Source organism: Oncorhynchus kisutch, unplaced genomic scaffold (assembly GCF_002021735.2).
Source record: "Oncorhynchus kisutch isolate 150728-3 unplaced genomic scaffold, Okis_V2 scaffold853, whole genome shotgun sequence".
NCBI classification, from domain to species: Eukaryota; Metazoa; Chordata; class Actinopteri; order Salmoniformes; family Salmonidae; genus Oncorhynchus; species Oncorhynchus kisutch.
The window spans coordinates 119,425-136,745 of NW_022262798.1; positions in this window are offsets into that span (position 1 = coordinate 119,425).

Consider the following 17,321-nt stretch of genomic DNA (forward strand, 5'->3'; position numbering starts at 1 on the left):
CTTTAGGAATGACTGAACATACCCATTACGAGAGGAGCTTGATTTGGCCGTGCAACACCTTGAGGATTTGCTGCTGCCTCTCTTGCGAATCTTCAGGTTTGTGCTAGAGGATCTCTCTGATTCTGTCAGAGACTTGCTGGATACTGGAGACACATGGCTGTATATCCGTACAAAACGGAAGATTGCAGGGATGATGACCTCCAGGATGGCCTCAGATACAAACCGCACAATCTCCAGGCACATCTCTGCAAGCAATGCCCTCATCACCTGTAGGACCGAAACAGTGTAGGTAGATTACTCATAGCCGGGCTCTGAAACCAAGCTCCTCGAAGATATACCAACAATCTCACATATGTTCATGAGAATCATGAAAGTGGCATACATTGGAAAGCATGAAAAGCAGTAGGCTACTAAAAAGCTCTTTGAATGAAACTGTTTGTGATAATGTGGATGATACTGTAGATAGATAAAAGGTTTGTATCTAATATTCTTGAAACATCTATTAATATATCTATGAATCATTTTCAGGGTTAAGGGACTTACAGGGTCCATCCTGCCAATGCTTAACTGCCTCCATTGCCTATAGGAGATAATTAGATGTTTTTAGCACCAAAAAGCACACCAACACACATACAATTGATAAAATCCTCCAGATGACATTGCATTCAAATACTACAATAGAAGTTTGGACATACTCCTCAGTAAGTTTTTCCAGAAACCGGATGATAATCGGGTTGAAAGCATCCGGATCGATTGGCGGGAGGTCAAGAGCCCTGGTCTGACAGGCCCTGGAGACACACTCACTTAGATCTTCTCATTAGATTGTCCCTGGTGAGATGTCCCCTGAACTGCCATCCCAGAGAATTCCACAGATGTAGAGGGACCTGTGTGCAAAGCAGCATTCACCAAGGTAAAGAAGTCAGAAAACATGTAACCTCCTGAGGCAAATATGTATTAGCCAACTTTGTGTACTTTGTGAAGTTAAGTAGCCAAGAAAGTATAACATGTGCACTCTGCTATTAGTCCTCTGCTCAATAGATGTCCATACTAAATTACATTTACATGCAAAAGGATTACATTCAGTGAAATTAGAGTTTCATTTATGACCTGCATCAGTGATCTGCTCCACTTTGTTTCTCTTGGTCCTCTTGGCCTAAAAAGACAATACAGTCAATGATATACACGTAGATACTGTATGAAGCCATTCCAATACAGCCCTTTGAGTAGAGCAAGGGTAAGACTGATTGCAGGGCTGTCCCCGACAAAAACAAATCTTTGTCGACCGAGAGTCATCCTGTTCTAATGTTAAAATGTATTTTTCCATATCAGACACAGCCTATGTGTTTGAATACAATCACCTACATAGGCACTGAGCTTGGCTGATGCTTTAAGCACACTGTTTAATTAAATAATTAAGACACACAAATGACTCAAGAAAGAGCCCGATGGTGACACTGTATTAAAAGAAATGACAGCGAGTGCCTGTGTGACAGGTGCACGTTGTCTCGCTCTCCTCCCTACTGCAGCGAAAAGGCACCACATAACAGCAACTGTTTATTGTGCTGTCCATGCTGAAGACGCAATATCATTTCAGCCATTTAGTTTCTTCCTTACAGTTCTGGAAACATCTTCTTTACAGTTCTGGAAACTTCTTCTTTACAGTTCTGGAAACTTGAGAGTGTTTTCTATCCTAATCTGACAATTATATGCATATTCTAGTTTCTGGGGCTGAGAAATAGGCCGTTTCAAATGGGTATGTTTTTTAGCCAAAAACGAAAATACTGCCCCCTACGCGCAAAAGGTTAAGCAAATGTTAAGCAATACCAGTCTGTTCTAACGACTAAAAATTATAAAGCCATTATTACAGCATAGCAAATATTAAAAACAGCCGAATCTGTGAAATTGCTTAATTCAACATTTTGCCGATGCATGAGGCTTGGTGCTCACAGAATCAGTAGGCTATTAAACAAATACTCAAACAGGCAACATAAGCTATATCTGTCTTACTCCTGTATATATGTATACAGTACCAGTCAAAAGTTTGGACACACCTACTCATTCAAGGCTTTTCTTTATTTGTACTATTTTCTACATTGTAGAATAGTAGTGAAGACATCAAAACTATGAAATAACACATATGGAATCATTTAGGTACCAAAAAGTGTTAAACAAATCAAAATATATTTTATATTTGAGATTCTTCAAAGTAGCCATCCTTTGCCTTGATGGCAGCTTTGCACACTCTTGGCATTCTCTCAACCAGCTTCACCTGGAATGCTTTTCCAACAGTCTTGAAGGAGTTCCCACCTATGCTGAGAACTTATTGGCTGCTTTTCCTTCACTCTGTGGTCCAATTCATCCCAAAACAAAACAATTGGGTTAAGGTTGGGTGATTGTGGATGTCAGGTCATCTGATGCAGCCCTCCATCACTCTCCTTCTTGGTCAAATAGCCCTTACACAGCCTGGAGACGCAAACCAGATGGGATGGCGTATCACTGCAGAATACTATGGTAGCCATGCTGGTTAAGTGTGCCTTGAATTCTAAATAAATCACAGACAGTGTCACCAACAAAGCGCCCCCACATTATCACACCTCCTCCATGCTTCATGGTCGGAACCACACATGCGGAGATCATCTGTACGCCTACTCTCACAAAGACATTGTTGGAATTTGGACTTATCAGACCAAAGGACAGATTTCCACCAGTCTAATGTCCATTGCTTGTGTTTCTTGGCCCAAGCAAGTCTCTTCTTCTTATTGGTGTCCTTTAGTAGTGCTTTCTTCGCAGCAATTTGACCACGAAGGCCTGATTCACGCAGTCTCCTCTGAACAGTTGATGTTGAGATGTGTCTGTGACTTGAACTCTGTGAAGCATTTATTTGGGCTGCAATGTGAGGTGCAGTTAACTCTAAAGAACGTATCCTCTGCAGCCGAGTTAACTCTGTCTTCCTTTCCTGTGGCGGTCCTCATGAGAGCCAGTTTCATCATTGTGCTTGATGGTTTTTGCGACTTGATGGTTTTTGCACTTGATGAAAAGTTCAAAGTTCTTTAAATTTTCCGGATTGACTGAACTTCATGTCTTAAAGTAATGAAGGACTGCTGTTTCTCTTTGCTTATTTGAGCTGTTCTTGCCATAATATGGACTTGGTCTTTTACCAAATAGGGCTATCTTATGTATACCAACACTACCTTGTCACAACACAACTGATTGGCTCAAATGCATTAAGAAGGAAAGAAATTCCTTTACTTAATTTTTAACAAGGCACACATGTTAATTTATGAAATGCATTCCAGGTGACTACCTCATGAAGCTGGTTGAGAGAATGCCAAGCGTGTGCAAAGCTGTCATCAAGGCAAAGGGCTACTTTGAAGAATCTCAAATGTAAAATATATTTTGATTTGTTTAACACTTTTTGGTACCTAAATGATTCCATATGTGTTATTTCATAGTTTTGATGTCTTCACTATTATTCTACAATGTAGAAAATAGTAAAAATAAAGAAAAACCCTTTCGACTGGTAATATATACACTGCTCAAAAAAATAAAGGGAACACTAAAAAAACACATCCTAGATCTGAATGAATGAAATATTCTTATTAACTACTTTTTTCTTTACATAGTTGAATGTGCTGACAACAAAGTCACACAAAAATGATCAATGGAAATCAAATTTATCAACCCATGGAGGTCTGGATTTGGAGTCACACTCAAAATGAAAGTGGAAAACCACACTACAGGCTGATCCAACTTTGATGTCATGTCCTTAAAACAAGTCAAAATGAGGCTCAGTAGTGTGTGTGGCCTCCACGTGCCTGTATGACCTACCTACAACGCCTGGGCATGCTCCTGAAGAGGTGGCGGATGGTCTCCTGAGGGATCTCCTCCCAGACCTTGACTAAAGCATCCTCCAACTCCTGGACAGTCTGTGGTGCAACGTGGCGTTGGTGGATGGAGCGAGACATGATGTCCCAGATGTGCTCAATTGGATTCAGGTCTGGGGAACGGGCGGGCCAGTCCATAGCAGCAATGCCTTCCTCTTGCAGGAACTGCTGACACACTCCAGCCACATGAGGTCTAGCATTGTCTAGCATTAGGAGGAACCCAGGGCCAAACGCACCAGCATATGGTCTCACAAGGGGTCTGAGGATCTCATCTCGGTACCTAATGGCAGTCAGGCTACCTCTGGCGAGCACATGGAGGGCTGTGCGGCCCCCCAAAGAAATGCCACCCCACACCATAACTGACCCTCCGCCAAACCGGTCATGCTGGAGGATGTTGCAGGCAGCAGAACGTTCTCCACGGCGTCTCCAGACTGTCACGTCTGTCACATGTGCTCAGTGTGAACCTGCTTTCATCTGTGAAGAGCACAGGGCTCCAGTGGCGAATTTGAGCAGACACATGCACATTTGTGGCCTGCTGGTGGTAATTTTGCAGTGCTCTGGCAGTGCTCCTCCTGCTACTCCTTGCACAAAGGCGGAGGTAGCGGTCCTGCTGCTGGGTTGTTGCCCTCCTACGGCCTCCTCCACGTCTCCTGATGTACTGGCCTGTCTCCTGGTAGCGCCTCCATGCTCTGGACACTACGCTGACAGACACAGCAAACCTTCTTGCCACAGCTCGCATTGATGTTCCATCCGAGCTGCACTACCTGAGCCACTTGTGTGGGTTGTAGACTCCGTCTCATGCTACCACTAGAGTGAAAACACCGCCAGCATTCAAAAGTGACCAAAACATCAGCCAGGAAGCATAGGAACTGAGAAGTGGTCTGTGGTCCCCACCTGCACAACCACTCCTTTATTGGGGGTTTCTTGCTAATTGCCTGTTGTCTATTCCATTTGCACAACAGCATGTGAAATTTATTGTCAATCAGTGTTGCTTCCTAAGTGGACAGTTTGATATCACAGAAGTGTGATTGACTTGGAGTTACATTGTGTTGTTGAAGTGTTCCCTTTATTTGAGCAGTGTATATGGATGATTTACAAAGCCAGGCACATTTAACAATTAGGCTTTTGATTATAGACCTAATTTAGTTGGGTTCTCCCCCTCCTCAATTTTCTTAGACAATTAGGCTAAGGCCAGGGCTGTTTCCCCGTCTCTGCTACTGCTGCTGCCTCTGCAGCATTGTTCTCAATCCCAATATGCTGGTTAACTTTGTTATTATGTACATAGCAACATAGGAAAGGGCGGCAATTCTACGGAGCACTGAAGATTATGTTTCAGAACCATGGACAGCGACCGTATCCAATGCAGGAGAAAGCACATTTGTTATAAAATAATATTTGATTTATTAGTGTTGCACCATTATTTTTACATGATATAACCATATACAATTTCAGTATCACGTCTTAGCGTGATGGACTATGCCATCCCTGTGGCCTCGGCAATGGATTAGTCAACTGAGACATGCACCATGAAGAAAACAAACTTTTGCGGCTGCTCGACTTAAGAAATCCCAGTCAACCAACAGCCTATCGACCAAACTGTCGACCAAATGGGGTCAGCCCTAGATTTACTATTAGGAGATAAAAGGGTATTGCATGGGCAATTTACCTTCCTCGGAACAACATGCTGTAGGGGCAGGTTATAGATATGAAAGATATCACAAATATCCACATCTCTGCTCAATCTATTCCCTTACCTTGACTTTATTTCTGTTCACGGCATCCTGCTGCATCTGAGGCAGGGGATCCTTCTTCACCTTTTCCTCATCTTCATCATTCTGATTATCAACAAAATCTCTCTCAGCCGCATCACTATCAGTGCTCTGTTCAACTGTGGACCTGTTGGCACTGGTTCTCCTCTTGGTCTAAAAAGACAATACAGTCAATGACATACTGTATGTTGCTATACAGGCCTTTGAGAAGAGCTACAGTAAACCATTGGTGATTGAATATTAAAAGATGGAAGTCTGTTGTAAGGACAATTTACCCTCGAACCTCACAACAACATGTTATATGGCATATTGGACAGGTTTAAAGTGTGGACATGTAAGACCCCAGATTTCCCTTTCTCTCCTCAGTCTATTCTCTCACCTTAACTTTTCTCCTTGTCACAGCCTTCAGCTCGATCTGAGGCAGGGGATCCTTCACTTCACTATCTTCTGGATAGTTTAAACCCAGGATATCATTCTTCATTTTCTGGACTTGACCTTCCAAACTTTGATGATCATGTGGATCATCTTCATTTAAACTCTGATTGGAAGAAATTAGACCATTCTTTAAATGCTCATGGATATGGACAATATACCACAGCTAAGAGCTGTTCTTACACGTGACACAACGCACAGTTATTATAAACTGGTTACCAACTTAATTAGAAGAGGACAAATAAATGTTTTACGCTCTGATATACCATAGCTTTCAGCCAATCAGCATTCAGGGCTCAAAACACCCAGTTTATAATGGCCAATATATAATTTTTTTTAACAGAACAGGTTTTCGCTATAAATACACATAGATTCCATTGCCTGATTTCAAGATTCGTAATTAATGCGTTCTGGAGTCACCTATTATTATAATAATTTAGGTAGAATTATGATAGCCTACTACTGTTATCTTTGCAAGGATCATATTTGATGTATAACAAGTCCCATAGGTTATTATAATGCATACATTTTTTTACAATATTAAAAATGATAATATTAGCGGCACATTAACGTTAGCCCACACCTCCACCCAGCTGCCACTACTTGCGGCTTCCCTACCGTCATGTCCTGTAAACCCTGTGGTTCCTGACGCAGCATAAAAAAAGACTGTGCAGCGGTTCCTGCACCACTGCATGGGGATTCTCTGTTAGCAATTCATAGGCTTACCTTATTATCCTCCATGGTTAAAGTCTATGGCTGGAGCCTATATTCCCATCATGTAAAACTTTACCAAGTGATTACCAAAGAGATAAACTATCGCATTTTATACGGTAACTCAGCCAACGTCATAATGTGAATGCACTTTGACGTAATAAAACAACTTCAGGGATGATCTGTCAATCAATGCAATCAGCGACGCAATGCTGGATCCCCATACCACTAAAAAGACCACTCGAAACAATAAATACTGGTGTATTAGCTACGTTTCCGTTTTTTTGTACAATAATGTGATGAGACAACAAATAAATAAGTAAACAATAGCCGTCACCAATGATGAGGAATACATAACATTGTAAATAACAATGTGTTCTTAACTGACTTGCCTCGTTAAATAAGGTTAAATCATAAAAAATTAAAAAATATAAAAATGCATTAATTTGAGAAGGACGCTTGAGGGCGACTACGAACCATTTTTGAATAAACGAGGACAGAAACATCCCATGTGTTGTTGGGTCAGAGGCGAAGGGTGATAGTTGAAATGAGAAAAAATGGTGGCGCACTGAGAAATACACGTGGTTCACCGTGGTGGCAACAAAATAAACTTCAGAGAGACAGTTATTACAAATGATTCCAACTACATTGTAGCTGACATGAGCTAAACCTGAATTAACTGTATGACACAAGTATGTCATGGATGCAAACTGTAGCCCTGGCTAGCTACTGTGGCTAGCACGTTAGCTAACGTGTTACTGTGTAGCTACAACACAAGTATTCTAATCTTGAGAGAAACGTAACGTTGACTATTGTTGTCTGTGGTCCTGCAAGAATTATGGGTTCGATTCCCGGGACACCCATACGTAAAATGTATATGTGCATGGCCATTGCTTTGTCCCGCAACGAACTATTGTTGATACAGACGACTCTTTGCAGAAACTTCCGTACGTGTCCTTGATCAACCAACTCAAACGAAAATAACGTTTCCACTTAACAGCGACATATTCAGTGTCTCTAGGAACAATACTTTGCGGGACGAAGCAAGCATGATCTTAGCAAAGTCGCTTTGGGTAAAAGTTATTACTAAATGGCTTATACACAGAACCAGTGCAGTGGTAGAAAAAGTACCCAATTGTCATACATGACAAGTCATTTTCTATTAAGGTATCTTTACTTTTACTCAAGTTAAAGTCACCCAGTAAAATACTAGAGTAATAGTCTAAAAGTATTTTGTTTTAAATATACTTAAGTATCAAAAATGGAATTGGATAAAATATACTTATAAACCTATAAATAATTTCAAATTCCTTATATTAATAAGCAAACCAGATGGCACCATATTCTTGTTTTTTTCATTTATGGATAGCTAGGGGCTCCAACACTGACATAATTTACAAATTAAGCAGATATAGATTAGAATGTTAGATTAGAACATTGTGCAAGGTTATTGTCCATTGTGCCAATGAAGCTGTTCTTATGCTACACCCTCGGGAGTGTGGTGTCAGGAAAATAACCTCACGCTCAACGTCAACAAAACAAAGGAGATGATCGTGGACTTCAGGAAACAGCAGAGGGAGCAACCCCCCTATCCATATCAATAGGACAGTAGTGGAGAAGTTGAAAGTTTTAAGTTCCTCGGCATACACATCATGGACAAATTGAAATGGTCCACCCACACAGACCGCATGGTGAAGAAGGCACAACAGCGCCTCTTCAACCTCAGGAGGCTGAAGAAATTTGGCTTGTCACCAAAAACGGTCACAAACTTTTACAGATGCACAATCGAGAGCATCCTGTCAGGCTGTATCACCGCCTGGTACAGCAACTGCACAACGCATCACCGGGGTAAAACTACCTGCCATCCAGGACACTTACACCACCAGATGTCACAGGAAGGCAAAAAAGACCATCAAGGACAACAACCACCCGAGCCACTGCCTATTCACCCTGCTATCATCCAGAAGGCGAGGTCAGTACAGGTGCATCAAAGCTGGGACCGAGAGACTGAAAAACAGCTTCTATCTCAAGGCCATCAGACTGTTAACCAGCCATCACTAACATTGAGTGGCTGCTGCCAACATACTGACTCAATCTCTAGCCACTTTAATAATTACAAATATGATGTAATAAATGTATCACTAGTCACTTTAAACAATGCACCTTTATATAATGTTTACATACCCTACACTACTCATCTCATATGTATATACTGTACTCTATACCATCAACTGCATCTTGCCTATGCCGTTTGGCCATCGCTCATCCATATATTTATATGTACATATTCTTATTTATTCCTTTACACTTGTGTGTATATAAGGTAGTAGTTGTGAAATGTTTTGATTACTTGTTAGATATTACTGCACGGTCGGAACTAGAAGCACAAGCATTTCGCTACACTCGCATTATTAACATCTGCTTACCATGTGTATTTGATTGACTGTTTTCCCCATAAAACCTACCACTGCTTTGATTTCTAATTTTAGCAGTATTGGTTTATGCTGTGTTAAAATTTGTGTTTAAGCAATAAACCAATTTTAAAAAATCCCTAAAGGCTGTCTCATCGTCGTTGGTGATCAGGCCCTACCACAATCGTGTCATTGGCTAACTTAATGATGGTGTTGGAGTCGCAGGTGAACATGGAGTACAGGAAGGGACTAAGCAGGCACCCCTGAGGGGTCCCCGTGTTGAGGATCAGCATGGCAGATATGATGTTGCCTACCCTCACCACCTGGGGCGGCCTGTCAGGAAGTCCAGGATCCAGTTACAAATTGTTGCCTACCCTCACCACCTGGGGACGGCTCATTAGGAAATTACAGGATCCAGATGCAACTGGTTTCAAGTGGCCAAGAGAACTCATGTGATCTCCTATTTCTAACTAGTGGATGAACTGGGAATCAGACAGGGGAATATTTATATCAATGGATAGGTAGAGACTTCAGCTTTCTTCTCATGTGTATATCCTGTAAAACGAAAAGCGTTGCACAAACCCCGCGCTTTTAAAATGGCTCTGTTCCTATGGAAATGTGCACATGTTTAGAGCGAGTAATTGTTTACATATTTTATGTCAAACCTAGACTTTCAAACCTCTTATTCCCCAACAACTGACAATTTGGACCTCCACCGTATCTCGGGCTCATGAGTCATCATGCCAGGTAGTACTGAGGGATGGTCCTAGGGCTCAGGTCCTCCGAGAGAGAGAAAGAAAGAGAGAATTAGAGAGAGCATACTTAAATTCACACAGGACAACGGATAAGACAGGAGAAGTACTCCAGATATAACAAACTGACCCTAGCCCCCCGACACATAAACTACTGCAGCATAAATACTGGAGGCTGAGACAGGAGGGGTCAGGAGACACTGTGGCCCCATCCGATGATACAGGGCCAAACAGGAATGATATAACCCCACCCACTTTGCCAAAGCACAGACCCACATTACTAGAGGGATATCTTCAACCACCAACTTACTGAGACAAGGCCGAGTATAACCCACAAAGATCTCCGCCACGGCACAACCCAAGGGGGGGCACCAACCCAGACAGGAAGATCTCATCAGTGACTCAACCCACTCAAGTGACGCACCCCTCCTAGGGACGGCATGAAAGAGCACCAGTAAGCCAGTGACTCAGCCCCTGTAATAGGGTTAGAGGCAGAGAATCCCAGTGGAAAGAGGGGAACCGGCCAGGCAGAGACACCAAGGGCGGTGCGGTTCGTTGCTCCAGAGCCTTTCCGTTCACCTTCACACTCCTGGGCCAGACTACACTTAATCATATGACCCACTGAAGAGATGAGTCTTCAGTAAAGACTAAAAGGTTAATAAGACCGAGTCTGCGTCTCTCACATGGGTAGGCAGACCATTCCATAAAAATTGAGCTCTATAGGAGAAAGCCCTGCCTCCAGCTGTTTGCTTAGAAATTCTAGGGACAATTAGGAGGCCTGTGTCTTGTGACCGTAGCATACGGGTAGGTATGTACGGCAGGACCAAATAAGAGAGATCGGTAGGAGCAAGCCCATGTAATGCTTTGTAGGTTAGCAGTAAAACCTTGAAATCCCTCCTAAGGAGGAGCCACTGAGACATGTGATGAGGCCAAGGAAGATCACTCTGCAAGGACAGAATAGGACACATCACAACACTGCTGCTCATTCATATTCAAACACACCTCAGAGTACGGACACAAACATGGACGCCCCCCCCACACACACACACACACACACACACAATGAACTTATATCCTGTGTTTGTGTTGATGTTTTTTACATTTTATTAAACTTTTATTTAAACAGGGAGTCACACTGAGATAAAACATCTATTTTACCACAGTGCCCTGTAAAGGTTGAAGTCATATTGAACAACTACCAGAGAGAACCTTCTCTACATAGGAATTACATACCATATTTTTTTCCATACATCAAAATAATACTTTATTGTCAATCAGCAATTACTTACTTAGATAAGGCCTCAACAAGGCCCCAGTTAATGGTTGAAAATAACTCATTTCAGTGCCAATGAGTTACACTGAGTGTATAAAACATTAAGAACACCTGCTCTTTCCATGACATATGCTGACCAGGTGAATCCAGGTTAACGCTATAATCCCTTATGGATGTCACTAGTTAAATCCACTTAAATCAGTATAGATAAAGAGGAGGGGAAAGGTTTTAAAAATATATTGTAAAAGCTTGAGACAATTGAGATATGGATTGTGTATGTGTGCCATTCAGAGGGTGAATGGGCAAGACAAAATATTTACGTGCCTTTCAACGGGGCATGGTAGTCGGTGCCAGGGGTACCAGTTTGTATCAAGAACTGCAACGCTGCTGTTTTTTTTAACGCTCAACAGTTTCCCGTGTGTATCAAGAATGGTCCACCACTCAAAAGACATACAGCCAACTTGACACAACTGTGGGAAGCACTGAAGTCAACATGGGCCAGCATCCCTGTGAATGTTTTGTACACTCAGTACATTAATAGGATTGGTACGTGTTCTTGCCGTAACCTGTAAAGCTGGAGCAGCCTGCGAGGCAGGGGGAGGTGTAGGTGATGCCGTTGTCTGAACACTCAGGGTCCCACTCCCCAGCCAAGCAGGAGCAGTCTCTGTTACACTCTGACAACAGGCTGCCATCATACACCAGGGGACCTGGGGGACAGAGAAAATGGCTGGTAATAATGATGTTTAAATAATTGTTGCTGAACTATCATTGACACAGGCACAGTGACAAAACAGCCAGGAATCCGGGCTCAGTAACAAACATACTGTATATTCCCACAAGAGGGAGCCCCGGCACAAGCCCATGTGTGTTTTGGTCTAGCTCTCCCTCATATTCCACTGATCAAAACTTTTGTTTTTATCAACCCACCAACCAACCAACCAATCAGATGTCATATTTTCCCGTTGTAGGACACGGTCAGACCAGCCACCTGAACGTTGTCACACTTAGTGCCAGACTGCAGAGGGAGGAGGAGGTAGGCCATGAAGGAGGTGACGAAAGACAGCTGGGCTCCAGACACAACGCCAAGCTTATACCTCTTCATCAGTAGACCTCCCAGGAATATCCCCACTGCACCCACAGGCAGGTTCAACTCACCTGGAAAAGTTATACTCACATGTCTTTAGTGCTACCAGTGTGCTGGAGTTTCATTTCCACTCATGTTCAACAAACCTACAGGGGATGGGAAAGAACAAAAAAAGTGTATTTAATGCCATTCAACATCAGTGCTGACAGGAGGGAACATTTCAGTTGGAGCATGTCCAGGTTTCTATGGCTTCGTTGAGACAGGCAGCCCAATTCAGTCATTGTTTTGAGTAATTGTTGTAACTTTAATGTGTTCATGTTTAAGTTAATTCATTGAGCTGTAATTAAAGATATTTCTTTACAGTTATTTACATATGTAATTGTATTGGTTAGTATTGAATTACGCTTTTGACTGCAAGTTCCAGAATGCCTTGCGACAGGAATGAGAGTGAGAACGCGCAAGTTATATGCAGGTGCAAAGTGATCTGTAGAATCTAAAGTTCTTAAATGTAACGTGAACAAGTAATATTACTAAAATAAGCGTTCATATCCACCCCGACGTCCCGAGTCATTACTTTGAAGACAGTTATTCTAAAAGTAATTGCTCTTTTGACCAATCAAATATGCTCTGAAAAAGAGCTGTAGCGAAAATATCTAACGTGATAATTTCCCATCATTATTCAACAGGCTAATGGGTCTCCAGTTGTCTATATAAAGAGTATCCTTATTAAGTTTGGGAATCAAAGTAATCACACCTTGTTTTAAGGAAGCCGGTAACTCCCCATTTTCTATTGATTCTTGAAACATAGCAAGAATGAAAGGAATCAATTTATCATTGAATGCTTTATAAAACTTGCTTATTAAACCATCATTTCCAGGGGACCTATTGTCCTTAAGGCTTTTAATACACTCTTTTATCTCAATTTCAGATAACTCATCATCACAAAAATCCCTGAAATCATTATCTATCTTCTTAGCAATGTTTGCAACACGTCATGCTCTTATCTTTTTTTAATATTTTTTTTATTAACAACAAATCAGTACATAAAGCACATGAGAGAACACAAGCAGATTGTATGTATGCTGTATATGTATATATGGATTGTATATACATGTATATGTATATATGTGTATATGAAATTTGGCCCAAAGAATAATGAAATGAATTACATAAAAATTATTCCGCTTATTTCTATTGTATGTAAAGAATCCAAACAGTACATCTTTCCCCAATAGTGTAAAATCTTCATACATGTGTTCAATTATAAACCTACTGATGTCTTGCCACAGTTTTCTTACATGCATACAATGCCAAAAAAGATGCACAACTGTTTCTGGGTGGTCATTACAAAAGGAGCAATTTGAGTTGATGTTTTCCTTAAACTTCTTCATATAGTGGTTGGCAGGATAATATTTATGAATAATTTTAAAGGAAACTTCCTTAATTTTGTTAACAAGTAGGTATGTGTGTGGCAACATCCAAACTTTTTTCCAACAGCTTATTAAACCATCATTTTGTCTTGTTTTCCCACACACCCTCTGTTCCCCCCATGTCTCTGTGTGGAATTGTTTGTTGTAAAGTGTATGTGCACTTCAGACTGGTTTGCGATGGGTTATTTCATCCCATATTTTGTTGTTCTGGGTGCTGTTGGTTTTCTCCTCATTAAACTGCTCCCGTTATAACCCAGTTCTGCTCTCCTACGCCTGACTTCCCTGCAGCCCATTACGCACCTCCTAAAAGATAATATCTTAGGTCTTGTACCATTGATTTTTCCAAGCGCTGGGATGTGCAGAACTTAGAACGTGGAGTTAATGCCCAGGAAATGGCACAGAAAATGTGGGGCGGCCTCTCCATAAAAGTCAATGGCCACACACCAATACATGGATTTGACAGTCAAATGATTACTTAAATAGCAGTCAACTGTTGTCACTGTTGTTATTCTATAGAGGGTCGTGATTCGTTTAGGTTAACTAACAAAAAAAGTGGTCTGGTCCCTTTTCCATGATGAAAGCCTCCCGAAATTAAAATCCAATATTCCAAAATATAGATATAAGCCTGGAACACACAGTATTTTTAGGGAAGCAAGGCATTTGTGTAGGATGTGCATTGTAGAGTATGACCTTTGTATTCTTTATCATGTATTTCTCATAGAAAGAGTCTATTCTAGTCATTCATCTAATCTTGTCATTCGATTTCTATGGTATTTCTCTCCATTAGGACTGGGTATTGGCTCCTACGGGTTACTCTGCCTTCTACTGTGATGGAGAATGCCTCTACCCTCTGTGTTCCTGCATAAACTCCACCACCCACACTATGATCCAACTAGTGGTCAGTATACACTACTACACCCTCTCTCACATGAACGCTAACATTACTGGTTTCAGTGGGAAAGATGGTAAATGGTTCAGACATTAATGGCAAATATAAAAAACTAAGATTGCCATTGTAGACTCGAGGACACCTGCTCTTTCCCATGACATAGACTGACCAAGTGAAAGCTATGACCCCTTATTGATGTCACTTGTTGAATCCACTTCAGTCAGAGTAGATGAAGGGGAGAAAGAAATATTTTAAAACCTTGAGAGAATTGAGACATGGGTTGTGTGTGTCATTCAGAGGGTGATTCGGCAAGAGAAAATATTTAACTGCCTTTGAACGGGGTATGGTAGTAGGTGCCAGGCGCACTGGGTTAACCTGACAAAGATGTTGGTTCCCAATTGGGGACCAGCCCCCCCACCGTCAGCTGGAACGGTGGCGCATGGAATGCAAAAATATTCTTAGAAATATTTAACCTCCACACATTAACAAGTCCAATAGCTCAAATGAAAGATAAACAACTTGTTTATCTAGCTAGCAAGTCAGATTTCTAAAATGTTTTACGGCGAAAACATAGCACATATTTATGTCAAACCACCACCGAAGACACACCGAAGACACAGCTAATTTCCATAGCCAAATTGAACAAAATATGCAATCACCAAACGCAGGATTAAAAGAAAAATAATTTCACTAACCTTTTGAAATCTTCATCAGATGACAGTAATATAACATGTTACACAGTACATTTATGTTTTTTTCAATAATATGCTATAAATATCCATAAATCTCTGTTTACAATGACGCCATGTTAAAAAAAATGCTACTCAAATGTCCGGAGAAATGACGATGGCTTCGGCACACGCCGTCAGCTAACATGGAATACACAACATAAACTTTGACTAAATATGCATGTTCTACATATATATAGAAAGATACACTTCTTCTAAATGCAATCGCTGTGTTACATTTATTTTTAACTTTACAGATTTCGTTCACTAGGCTATAATGTGAGTCGGCGCTCAGGAATTAGCATTTTGGCTCCTCTATCTCGGAGTCCACAGAAACCCAAATTTAACACATAAATGTTCCCTTACCTTTGCTGTTCTTCCATCAGAAGACCTGGAAGGGTTTATACTTACCAAAAACAGCTTTAGTTTTGAAGTCTGTGTCTTTCGGTTATCAAACACGACGTATTTCGGTTGAAATGCAGCCAAAAAGTAAAGTTGGTGCGCACCAAAACGTCGAAATTACATATTATATGTCGACTAAACTTGTCAAACTTGGTTCAGAACAAAGCGTTAGCATGCTATATAGCTTCACAGCAATTCTCAGGACGAAGAGAAACACAGGCATCATTTAATCAATCTTGGAAGAAAGACACCACCAGAGCAGAACGCGCATGAGAGTAACCTGTTTTCTCACGTGACCGAAAGGATTCGGCCCGTCATTACTCTCGTGAGCGCGCGATTTGCACAATGAGAAGCCCCATTGAAAGCGGACACCGCGCTGAAGGCATAGGAACTGTTCCCAGGACTGTAGGTGCTTGGGAAGGGTGGGGGCGATGACGTCAAAGTTGGGCCAACTTTTTTGATGACAAGAGAGGAGAATGAGTGCCCTGAGAGTTCTGCTTTACTTACAGACATAATTTAAACAGTTTTAGAAGCTTTAGAGTGTTTTCTATTCAATAATAATTTTTAATTGCATATATTAGCAATTTTTGACAGATTTTTTTTCTGTTTACCATGGGCACGCAATCACCCCAAAGGGGGCAGCAATCAGCCCTATCCTTATTAAGTGTGTCAAGAACTGCAACACTGCTGTTTTTTTCATGCTCAACTGTTTCCCATGTGTATCAAGAATGGTCCACCACCCAAAGGACATCCAGCCAACTTGACACAACATGGGCCAGCATCCTTGTGGAACGCTTAGGGCAGCTTGTAGAGTCCATGCTCAGACGAAATGAGGCTGTTTTGAGGGGAAAAGATTGTGCAACTCAATATGAAGATGTTCCTAATGTTTTGTGCACTCAGTGTATATAGTCCTACATGTGTTTAAATAGTACAGTATCACAAACCACAGTACAAATCCATATAAAGTGTGGGCTTAAAGCATCATTGTTCATGTAATATTCTAATATATGCATTATAACTCTAGGAAGAGGAAATGGTCATAAATCAAATAGATGAAAAGACAGAAACAAAAATGTTTTTGAACTACAACTTATTTTATTTTAAAATGTCAAATTCAGTGCAAAGTAATGTAGTGCATTGGTGTCTAGATCCCTGTTGGGTGGCAAAGTGTCACAAGAATCCTGTGGGGAGAGAAAACAAGAGAATACATTAAATTAATGGGTGTTAACTAATCAGGGTTCAACAAAGCACTTCAAGTCCTCAATTCCTTCAAAAGAGAGAGAGAAGGAGAAAGGAGTATGGTCCCTGCAGTAGGACTACATGCTGGCCATGAGGTTCTCCAAGTGGTACTCCAGGAGGCTGGAGAGCTCAGTGACCAGAGACTCGGAGTTAAAATACCAGGCCAGCTGCTGGCCAAACATGTCATCTAGCAGAGCCATCAGTCCACCCTGAAGAGAACACCACATAACACATAGAAAATGGCTCTGAGTTACTAGCTTATCAAGAGGAGAGAGACAATTAGAAATACTCCCCCTAAAATGGCATTGGAACCTGGT